Source organism: Marmota monax, unplaced genomic scaffold (genome assembly GCF_021218885.2).
Source record: "Marmota monax isolate L192 unplaced genomic scaffold, Marmota_monax_Labrador192_F-V1.1 WCK01_AAM20220418_F8-fsc00225, whole genome shotgun sequence".
NCBI classification, from domain to species: Eukaryota; Metazoa; Chordata; class Mammalia; order Rodentia; family Sciuridae; genus Marmota; species Marmota monax.
In genome coordinates, this window is record NW_026694524.1 from 1109568 (window position 1) to 1120779 (window position 11212).

An 11212-nucleotide genomic window follows, 5' to 3' on the forward strand; every position below is an offset into this window, starting at 1 on the left:
GCCAAAAATGCAAAAAGATATATGTACAAGGCTATTCACTGAAACATTATTTATAATGATAGGAAAAGCTGGAAACAGTCCCAAGTGTCTATCAAGGAAACTGGTTAAATAAATTGGTCCTGAAAACTAAAGTTCTATGCAGGTACAAAAAGGAATACAAAATCTCTCTGTGAAATACTATGGAGTAATCTTAGGATATGTTGTTTAGGAAAGAAAAGCAAGAAGGAGAAAACAGTAGAGATGCTACCTTTTTGTTTAGGAAAGAAGGAACATGAATTATAAATGTCTGTGTAATTACGTCCATATGTAATTTAAAATAAAATGATAAATCATAACATTTAAAAAATGATTACTTATAGAGAGAAGAAATAGGACCAGAGAGAAATAGAAGCTGGATTTTACTGAATCTGTCTTGTTTTGTGTACTTGATTTTGGAGCTATATAAATGTTTTATACATATATATGGGGAGAGTTCAACTTTAAAGAGGGAATTCCTGATCCGGGGTTGTGGCTCAGTAGAAGAATGCTTCCTGTGAGGCACTGAGTTTGATTCTTAGCACCATATACAAATAAATAAAATAAAGGTTCATCAACAACTAAAATTAAAATTAAATAAAGAAGGACTTCCTAAAATTGAAATTAAGACATTAATGAACTTTATGTGTATACAGTTAGTTGGTGGCAAAACTACCCAGAGAAGAAGTACACCCATTGACTTTAAAACATAGAAATATGACTGCACGTTATTAGTGGAGACAAAAACCTAAGGACAAAACAATAATAACAACAAACAAAACAAAAAACAACTCTTCAAAATTCATATAAAACAAGTTATAACTGTATTTTTTTATGTGGTACTGAGGATCGAACCCAGTGCCTCACACGTATGAGGCAAGCACTCTACCACTGAGCCACAATGATAGCCCCTAGTAATTATATTTTGGGTGTAGTGTTGATATTGTTATTCTGATACTGTTGTATGTTTATTGTTGTATTAAACAAATGAATAATATGTTGGTGTCATCGGGATTTTTGACATGGGGAAATAAAATGCAAATGCAAGTTCAATGAAGTTAGGTAAAACCAATAATTCTTGATGGTGAATTGAAGTATCATTATGCACTGATGATGTATTTCCCTTAAAAAAAGAAATCATATTTCGTACTCTTATTCACTAGAAAGATCAAGAGACAAAAATAAACAACCCTGGGGGATATCACCATGGCAGAGAACTGACATCATCAGAATGCAGCGGAGGAGATAACTTCATTGAAACTGGCGGCGACAGTGACTTCTTCCCTTCCCTTCTAATACCTTTCTTCCCAAGCATCAAATAAATTTATAGGAGTAAACAGTAACTCAGCAGTCAAACAGAACAAGAAGTAACATGAGCAGCATGAAAAAGCAAGGAAGAAAAGGAATAGAAACAATGCAGGACAGCCTAAATATTCAGGAGGACCTAGAGGCATCAGAAAAATGGCCAAATAAAGAACTCAAGGAATACCTTAGACAGATGGAATGGAACCTTAAAGAGGATATGAGACAGCAAATTCAAACAGTAAAAGAACACATTGAAAATGAATTACATAAACAGATAAAAGAAGCAAATAAGCATCTTTATCAGGAGATAGAGATTATAAAAAAAAATCAAACAATAATTCTAGAAATGCAGGAAACTATAAACCAAATTAAAAACTCAAATGAGAGTATCACTAACAGAGTGGAGCAAGTAGAAGCCAGAATGTCAGATAATGAAGACAAAACATATCATCTTGAAAAGAGTCTAGCCAACTCAGAAAGGCTGGTAAAAAATCACGAGAAAAACATCCAAGAGATAAGGGACAACATAAAAAAACCAAACTTAAGAGTCATCGGGATAGAGGAAGGTATAGAGGTTCAAACCAATGGAATGAGCAACCTGCTGAATGAAATAATTATAGAAAACTTTCCAGAAATAAAAAAGGAAATGGATATACAAATTGTCGATGCATACAGGACACTGAGCATACAAATCACAGTAGACCAACGCCAAGACACATTGTTATGAAGATATCCAATATACAGAACAAAGAGAAAATATTAAAAGCTACAAAGGAAAGGAGGCAGATTACATTCAGGGGTAAACCAATAAGGTTAACAACGGATTTTTCATCACAGACGCTGAAAGCGAGAAGATCCTGGAACGTATTTCAAACACTGAAAGACAATGGATGCCAACCAAGAATTTTGTATCCAGCAAAATTAAGCTTCAGGTATGACAACGAAATAAAAATCTTTCATGATAAACAAAAGTTAAAAGAATTTGCGGCCAGAAAACCAGCACTGCAAAGCATCTTGAGCAAAACACTACATGAAGAAGAAATGAAAAACAATAACCAAAACCAACAGTGGGAAGTACCTCAGTAAAGACAGAGGGCGGGGGGAAAGCTAATCATGGAGAAACAAACTTAATTTAAAAAAAAGATAAATAATCAAACATGGCTGGAAGTACAAACCATATATCAATAGTAACTCTAAACGTTAATGGCTTAAACTCTCCAATAAAGCGACATAGGCTGGTAACATGGATTAAAAAACAAATCCAACAATATGCTGCCTCCAGGAGACACATCTGATTGGAAAAGACATACACAGGCTGAAGGTGAAAGGTTGGGAAAAATATACCACACACACGGTCCTCGTAAGCAAACAGGAGTGGCCATCCTCATATCGAATAAAATTGACTTCAAGACTAAGTTAATCAAAAGGGATAAGGAAGGACATTATATACTGTTAAAAGGAACCATTCACCAACAAGACATAACAATTATCAATATTTATGCACCAAATAAGGGTGATGCGACATTCATAAAACAAACTCTCCTAAAGTTCAAGAATCAAATAGACCACAACACAATAATTATGGGTGACTTCAACACACCTCTCTCAACATTGGACAGATCCTCCAAACAAAAGTTGAATAAAGAAACTATAGAACTCAATATCACAATCAATAACCTAGACTTAACTGACATATATAGAATATATCAACCATCATCAAGTGGATATGCTTTTTTCTCAGTAGCACATGGATCCTTCTCAAAAATAGACCATATATTATGCCATAGGGCAACCCTCAGTAAATATAAAGGGGTGGAGATAATACCATGCATCTTATCTGATCATAATGGAATGAAACTGGATATCAATGATAAAAGAAGGAAGGAAAAACCCTACATCACATGGAAAATGAACAATATGTTACTGAATGATCAATGGGTTACAGAAGACATAAAGGAGGAAATAAAAAAATTCTTAGAGATAAATGAAAATACAGACACAACATATCGGAATCTATGGGACACAATGAAAGCAGTTTTAAGAGGGAAATTCATTGCCTGGAGGTCATTCCTCAAAAAAAGAAAAAAACAACAAATAAATGAGCTCACACTTCATCTCAAAGCCCTAGAAAAGGAAGAGCAAAACAACAGCAAATGTAGCAGAAGGCAAGAAATAATTAAAATCAGAGAAGAAATCAATGAAATCGAAACAAAAGAAAAAATTGACAAAACTAAAATTGGTTCTTCGAAAAAATAAATAAGATCGACAGCCCCTTAGCCATGCTAACGAAGAGAAGAAGAGAGAGAACTCAAATTACTAACATATAGGATGAAAAAGGCAATATCACAACAGATGCTACAGAAATATAGAAGACAATTAGAAATTATTTTGAAAACCTATATTCCAACAAAATAGAAGATAGTGAAGACATCGATAAATTTCTTAAGTCATATGATTTGCCCAGATTGAGTCAGGAGGATGCACACAATTTGAACAGACCAATATCAATGGATGAAATGGAAGAAGCAATCAAAAGACTACCAACCAAGAAAAGCCCAGGACCGGATGGGTATACAGCGGAGTTTTACAAAACCTTTAAAGAAGAATTAATACCAATACTTTTCAAGTTATTTCAGGAAATAGAAAAAGAGGGAGCTCTTCCAAATTCATTCTATGAGGCCAACAACACCCTGATTCCGAAACCGGACAAAGACACCTCAAAGAAAGAAAACTACAGACCAATATCTCTAATGAACCTAGATGCAAAAATCCTCAATAAAATTCTGGTGAATCGGATACAAAGGCACATCAAAAAAATTGTGCACCATGATCAAGTATGATTCATCCCTGGGATGCAAGGATGGTTCAATATACAGAAATCAATAAATGTTATTCACCACATCAATAGACTCAAAGATAAGAACCATATGATCATCTCGATAGATGCAGAAAAAGCATCAAAGTACAGCATCCCTTTATGTTCAAAACATTAGAAAAACTAGGGATAACAGGAACTTACCTCAACATTGTAAAAGCTATCTATGCTAAGCCTCAGGCTAGCATCATTCTGAATGGAGAAAAATTGAAGGCATTCCCTCTAAATTCTGGAACAAGACAGGGATGCCCTCTATCACCACTTCTATTCAATATAGTTCTCGAAACACTGGCCAGAGCAATTAGACAAACGAAAGAAATTAAAGGCATAAAAATAGGAAAAGAAGAACTTAAATTATCACTATTTGCGGAAGACATGATTCTATAACTAGAAGACCCAAAAGGGTCTACAAAGAAACTACTAGAACTAATAAATGAATTCAGCAAAGTGGCAGGATATAAAATCAACACGCATAAATCAAAGGCATTTCTGTATATCAGCGACAAAACGTCTGAAACGGAAATGAGGAAAAACACCCCATTCACAATGTCCTCAAAAAAAAAAATAAAATATTTGGGAATCAACTTAACAAAAGAGGTGAAAGATTTATACAATGAAAACTACAGAACCCTAAAGAGAGAAATAGAAGAAGATCTTAGAAGATGGAAAAATATACCCTGTTCATGGATAGGCAGAACTAACATCATCAAAATGGCGATATTACCCAAAGTTCTCTATAGGTTTAATGCAATGCCAATCAAAATCCCAAAGGCATTTCTTGTAGAAATAGATAAAGCAATCATGACATTCATATGGAAAAATAAAAGACCCAGAATAGCAAAAGCAACTCTAAGCAGGAAGTGTGAATCAGGCGGTATAGCGATACCAGACTTCAAACTATACTACAGAGCAATAGTAACAAAAACAGCATGGTACTGGTACCAAAACAGGCAGGTGGACCAATGGTACAGAATAGAGGACACAGAGACTAATCCACAAAGTTACAACTGTCTTATATTTGATAAAGGGGCTAAAAGCATGCAATGGAGGAAGGATAGCATCTTCAACAAATGGTGCTGGGAAAACCGGAAATCCATATGCAACAAAATGAAACTGAATCCCCTTCTCTCGCAATGCACAAAAGTTAACTCAAAATGGATCAAGGAGCTTGATATCAAATCAGAGACAAGCCGTCTGATAGAAGAAAAAGTTGGCTCCGATCTACATATTGTGGGGTGAGGCTCCAAATTCCTTAATAGGACACCCATAGCACAAGAGTTAATAACAAGAATCAACAAATGGGACTTACTTAAACTAAAAAGTTTTTTCTCAGCAAGAGAAACAATAAGAGAGGTAAATAGGGAGCCTACATCCTGGGAACAAATTTTTACTCCTCACACTTCAGATAGAGCCCTAATATCCAGAGTATACAAAGAACTCAAAAAATTAGACAATAAGATAACAAACAACCCAATCAACAAATGGGCCAAGGACCTGAACAGACACTTCTCAGAGGAGGACATACAATCAATCAACAAGTACATGAAAAAATGCTCACCACCTCTAGCAGTCAGAGAAATGCAAATCAAAACCACCCTAAGATACCATCTCACTCCAGTAAGATTGGCAGCCATTATGAAGTCAAACAACAACAAGTGCTGGTGAGGATGTGGGGAAAAGGGTACACTTGTACATTGCTGGTGGGACTGCAAATTGGTGCAGCCAATTTGGAAAGCAGTATGGAGATTCCTGGGAAAGCTGGGAATGGAACCACCATTTGACCCAGCTATTGCCCTTATCGGACTATTCCCTGAAGACCTTAAAAGAGCGTACTACAGGGATACTGCCACATCAATGTTCATAGCAGCACAATTCACAATAGCTAGACTGTGGAACCAACCCAGATTCCCTTCAATAGATGAATGGATAAAAAAAATGTGGCATTTATACACAATGGAGTATTACTCTGCACTAAAAAATGACAAAATCATGGAATTTGCAGGGAAATGGATGGCATTAGAGCAGATTATGCTAAGTGAAGCTAGCCAATCCCTAAAAAACAAATGCCAAATGTCTTCCTTGATATAATGAGAGCAACTAAGAACAGAGCAGGGAGGATGAGCAGGAGGCAAAGATTAACATTAAACAGAGACATGAGGTTGGAGGGAAAGGGAGAGAAAAGGGAAATTGCATGGAAATGGAAGGAGACCCTCATTGTTACACAAAATTACATATAAGAGGTTGTGAGGGGAATGGGAAAAAAACAATATGAGAAATGAATTACAGTAGATGGGGTAGGGAGAGAAGATGGGAGGGGAGGGGAGGGGGGATAGTAGAGGATAGGAAAGGTAGCAGAATACAACAGTTACTAATATGGCATTATGTAAAAATGTGGATGTGTAACCCATGTGATTCTGCAGTCTGTATTTGGGGTAAAAATGGGAGTTCATAACCCACTTGAATCTAATGTATGAAATATGATATGTCAAGAGCTTTGTAATGTTTTGAATAACCAATAAAAAAAGAAAAAAAAACAACCCTGAAGTAATACGTAACTTTAGAGCTAAGATTGTGTTCCCTAATTTCCCATCAGAAGGAATAGAGCCCGTGGGCACGAAATATATGAAATAAGCCCAAACATCGTGTAATATCACAAAATTTTAAAAAATTGTCAAAGAACATTATGGTTGTGTCTTTAGTACTCAGGAACCAGTGTGAATAGGATCCCACAGACCAAACTTGTATTGGTCTGATTATCACAAAGAATAAAAACATGCAATGGATTTAAAATATAACTTCATAAGGATACTTAAAACTATTCTTTGGTTGAGGCTGGGGCAGTAGCTCAGTGGCAGAGTGCTTGCCTAGCATGTGTGAGGCACTGGTTCAATCCTCAGCACCACATAAAAAATAAATTAATAAACAAAGATATTGTGTGTCCCTCTAAAACTAAAAAAAAATACTTTAAAAAACCTATTCTTTAGTTATCACTGGAGAATGCTAGAGAACCAATTTACTATTTTGAATTGACAAATGAAGAGGGAGATCAGGAGTTAATTATGTCTTCCTTTCTTTTTCTTTCTTTCTTTTCTTTTCTTTTTTTTTAAGTGCTGAAGATTAAACCAAGGGAAATTAACCACTGAGTTCTATCCCTTTTTATTTTTATTTTGAGAAAGCTTCTTGCTAATTTGCTTAGGGCCTCGCTAAGTTGTTGAGGCTGGCCTGGAACTTGCAATCCTCCTGTCTCAGCCTCCCGAGTCTCTGGGATTATAGGAGTGTCCCACCATGCCTGGCTTAATTATACCATCTTACATGAACTATACCTGAGGGTAAATGAATAGTTGACAAGTACAAGTATCTGTATATAGAAGCATTCCAAGTAATAAGTGAAAAAGAAATGATAAAAATAAACATCATTTCACAATACCTCTTTTTTACCATATGAATTATTTTTATTTTTTTTTAGTCATAGATGACAGTAGAATGTATTTTGACATATAATGCATACATGGAATGTACATATATCAATCATATTGTCTATTGTATTCTGCTGCCCTTCCTATCCCCCCTATTCCTCCCCTCCTCTCCCATCCTTTCTCTCTATCCAATCTAATGTGACACACTTTTTTTTCTTTTTCTCATCACAACATCATATATGTATTCTGTATAACAATGAGGTTCTCCTTCCATCTTCCGTGCAACTCCCCTTCTCCCTCTTTTCCCCTCCCACCTCTCTTCCCTATTTAGTGGTAACAATACCTTTTAAATTAATGGATGTAGATGAGGATCATCAGTGACTATTAGTGGCATAAAAGAGATGACATTATATGTTTTCTAGTAGAAATAAACTGTACCACCTATGATAAATTATATGAGTAAGCTTAATGAACTATGAATTTAAAATAACCATAACTACTTTTGTATTTAAAATGGGTGTAAAATGAAAACATTTAACAAAATCAAAAGCAGAGAAAGTGTATTCATTGGAATGTTAAAACAGTCTAACCATTGTCATGGTTGAGAAAAGAATAAAATGTCGAATAATTATTTTTTTGAGGTTTCAATATTTTACTCAAGTTTTATTTTAGGTGATGTTAACTACAGCATTTGAAGGGGAGGATCTAATTCCATACCAAATGGAAGACTCTAAAATGTACCTATTAAATTGCTAAAAAGTAAATTGAGTGGTGAGAATACAGTAGAAGCCCAATTTAGATTCCTAGTGTTGTCACCATATGATTACAATCATGCAGACTCTTCCCAGCCTATAGCTGGAGCTCCTGGAAACTATTTCAGACACTGGTGCAAGGGCAAGAAAACCCCAGCATGAAAAGGAATTAAGTCCCGAATTATTGGCTTCATCATATCCACCCTCTCCATCCCAAAATGCACTAAAGAAATAGTGAACAGACCCTGCAAACTACTTTTGGTGTAAATGAGTTGATGGGCTAGGGTGGAAAAAGGTCGTGAAGATGTGTTTAAAAAACTCCCTTTCAGATAAGTCTGTATATACCACCAAGCAATGAACTGCTCATCGATTAGGATTAAGAAACCAAGGGTTGATCCTCAGGAAGTCACAGTTCCATTCATTTACTCAATAAAGATTTACAAAGTGCATATGCATTATCAGCTTCTATTTGCAGCCATTTCTAGATTAAAAAAAAAAGAAACCTGGCTTCTATTTGAAGCCATTTCTAGATTAGAAAAAAGAAATCTTTACAGGGGCCACCAAGTGGCTCACAAACAAGTCTACAGCTGAAAGGACCTTTTATTTGGACTTGGTTTCTTCTGTACCTCTGAAATTGTAACACCTTAAAGCTGAATACTCTTAAACCCTGAGTTCTAACATGAATTTTAGAAATTCTTGCATCCCTGATATACAACATTAAAAGGTACACTAAATAGATATACTGCAAAATAGTTTAAAATTAATAATTGTACAATATTCATTTTTGCTTGAAATTCCTTTTTCTTACACCAAAATTATAGCCACTATCATTGACATTCTTGCCAAACAGCAGAGCTGACAGCATTAGTTTGATAACTGGCTTTAGGGTCTGAGTGTATTCTAAACCAATCAGACTGCAGTTGTTCACTTTGGTGGAGAAGCAGGTATCAAGGTCAATCTGATACTTTGCTGTTATTCCAATACTGAGTGTTACTGTTTCCTGCTGTCCAGGTGAGAATGATAGCAGTCTCCAACTTCCTGTTCACCTCTGATAAATGGAGCCACTGTCCCACTGTTCACATTAATGTGAAGCTGGAATTTATCAGTCTTTTAGCCAACTGCAAAGTTGCTCTGGGTCACTTAGGACTTTGCAATCTCAAAATTCATCTGGTAGCCAGTCAGCCAGCCCTCATAACCCAGCACCAGAGTGCCCAAGATTGAAGGCCCAGCAATGTCAAAGTTCACGGGGCAGCCCAGGTTGATGTGCTCCCACGTGTACCTTGTCTTGATTTTAGCATTTTCCCCCCAGTGTTAGGTGAGAAGGATGAATCGAAGGTCAGCTTCAGTCATTGTGCAAGCTGATCTTCCATGGTGATCTCGGTGCCCAGTAGATTGTGAGTATTCCACTTCTCTGTAAACAGCATGCCATATTCAGTCCACCTGCACTTGGTTTCCAAGGTGTCTGTCACTTTGGTGGTCTGTGTGTTGGCTGAGCCTGAGCTTGTAAATTCCAATACATTCTCAGATTTTGTTTTCAAATCGAGATTTATTAAGCCAAAGCCATAGCCCTTGGTTAAGATGTCCCTGACAAATTTGCAAAGATTGCCATACTTTGGAGGCACAGCCATTTTCTGCTCAGAGGCTGCTGGAACTTTAGGGGAGGGGTGGCTACAGGAAGGGGTGGGTGCCTCCCTCTAGGGATGAGGCCAGGAGGAACTGAGAGGAAAATATTGAATGATTCTATCCTTTGTTAGAAAACTTAAAGAAGAATATATATTTTAAAACTTGAGGATAACTAATAAAGAAATAAAAATATAATAATACCTTCTAAATCAAGTGGAAAATTTTATCTACTGATCAGAAGGCATGAATAAAGTAACAAAGAATAACTAGTTAATAGAAAACACAAAATAAGTCCAAATACATTTGTAATCAAAGTAAATGAAATATGCTTTTTTGCACTCAGGATTGAATCCAGGGGTGCTTTACCACTGAGTCATATCCCCATTGCTTCGTAATTTTTTTTTTGAGACAGTATAGTCAAGTTGCATAAAGCCTCACTAAACTGCTGAGGCTAGCCTCAAACCTGCTATCCTCCTGCCTTAGCCTCCTAAGTTGCTGGAATTTGAGGTGTGTGCCCAGCACATTATATTCTTTTATTAAAAGAATGGAATATTTAAAAATTCAACTATATAAGGATACATTAAAAAGCTTATAAAGATGTTAGAAATAAAGTAATAAAAATATGTGCCATGCAAACACTAACCATAAAAAGATGCTTAGGCTATATTCATATAAGTCAAATTAGAATTTGAAGCAAAATTCAATAAAGAGAAATAGCTAGCAATAATAAAATGAAATGAAAATTCTACCAAAAAGATATTAGATCTCAACTTCAGTGCAACTGACAACATAGCCTCAAGGCAAATTCGACAAAAATCCACATTCACAACAGGAGATTTTTAAAACATCTCTATCATAAATTGATAGATGAAGCAGTCAAAAATTGTTAAGGATATAAGACATATGGTACTGCAAACTTATATTTGATCTTCATCAGTATTTCTTGAAGTGCAGTTCCTGAAACCCTTGACATCTCCAGTTTCTTGTATGCTAATGAGATGATTGGTGGCTGGCAGCTCATGAATAAAGTAACATAGAGAGCTTTAGCATGGTAGCTGGTCACTAGATATACCAAGACATGATTAAAGAGTTAAAAATTTCAGCCCCACCCCCAAACCTGTGGGGCTAAAGTTTGAGTTGACCACCTATGGACAATGATTTGATTAATTATGTCTACATAATGAAGACCCCATAAAAAAAGGGACGTGAATTATCCCTTTGTCCAG

The 11212-nt window shown here is 35.9% G+C and overlaps 1 pseudogene; it reads right to left on the reverse strand.

Annotated features, from left to right (window-relative positions):
• Nucleotides 1-9141: 9141 nt before the first annotated feature.
• LOC124076334 (voltage-dependent anion-selective channel protein 1-like) lies at nucleotides 9142-9991 on the reverse strand (annotated as a pseudogene).
• Between the last annotated feature and the right edge of the window lie 1221 nt (nucleotides 9992-11212).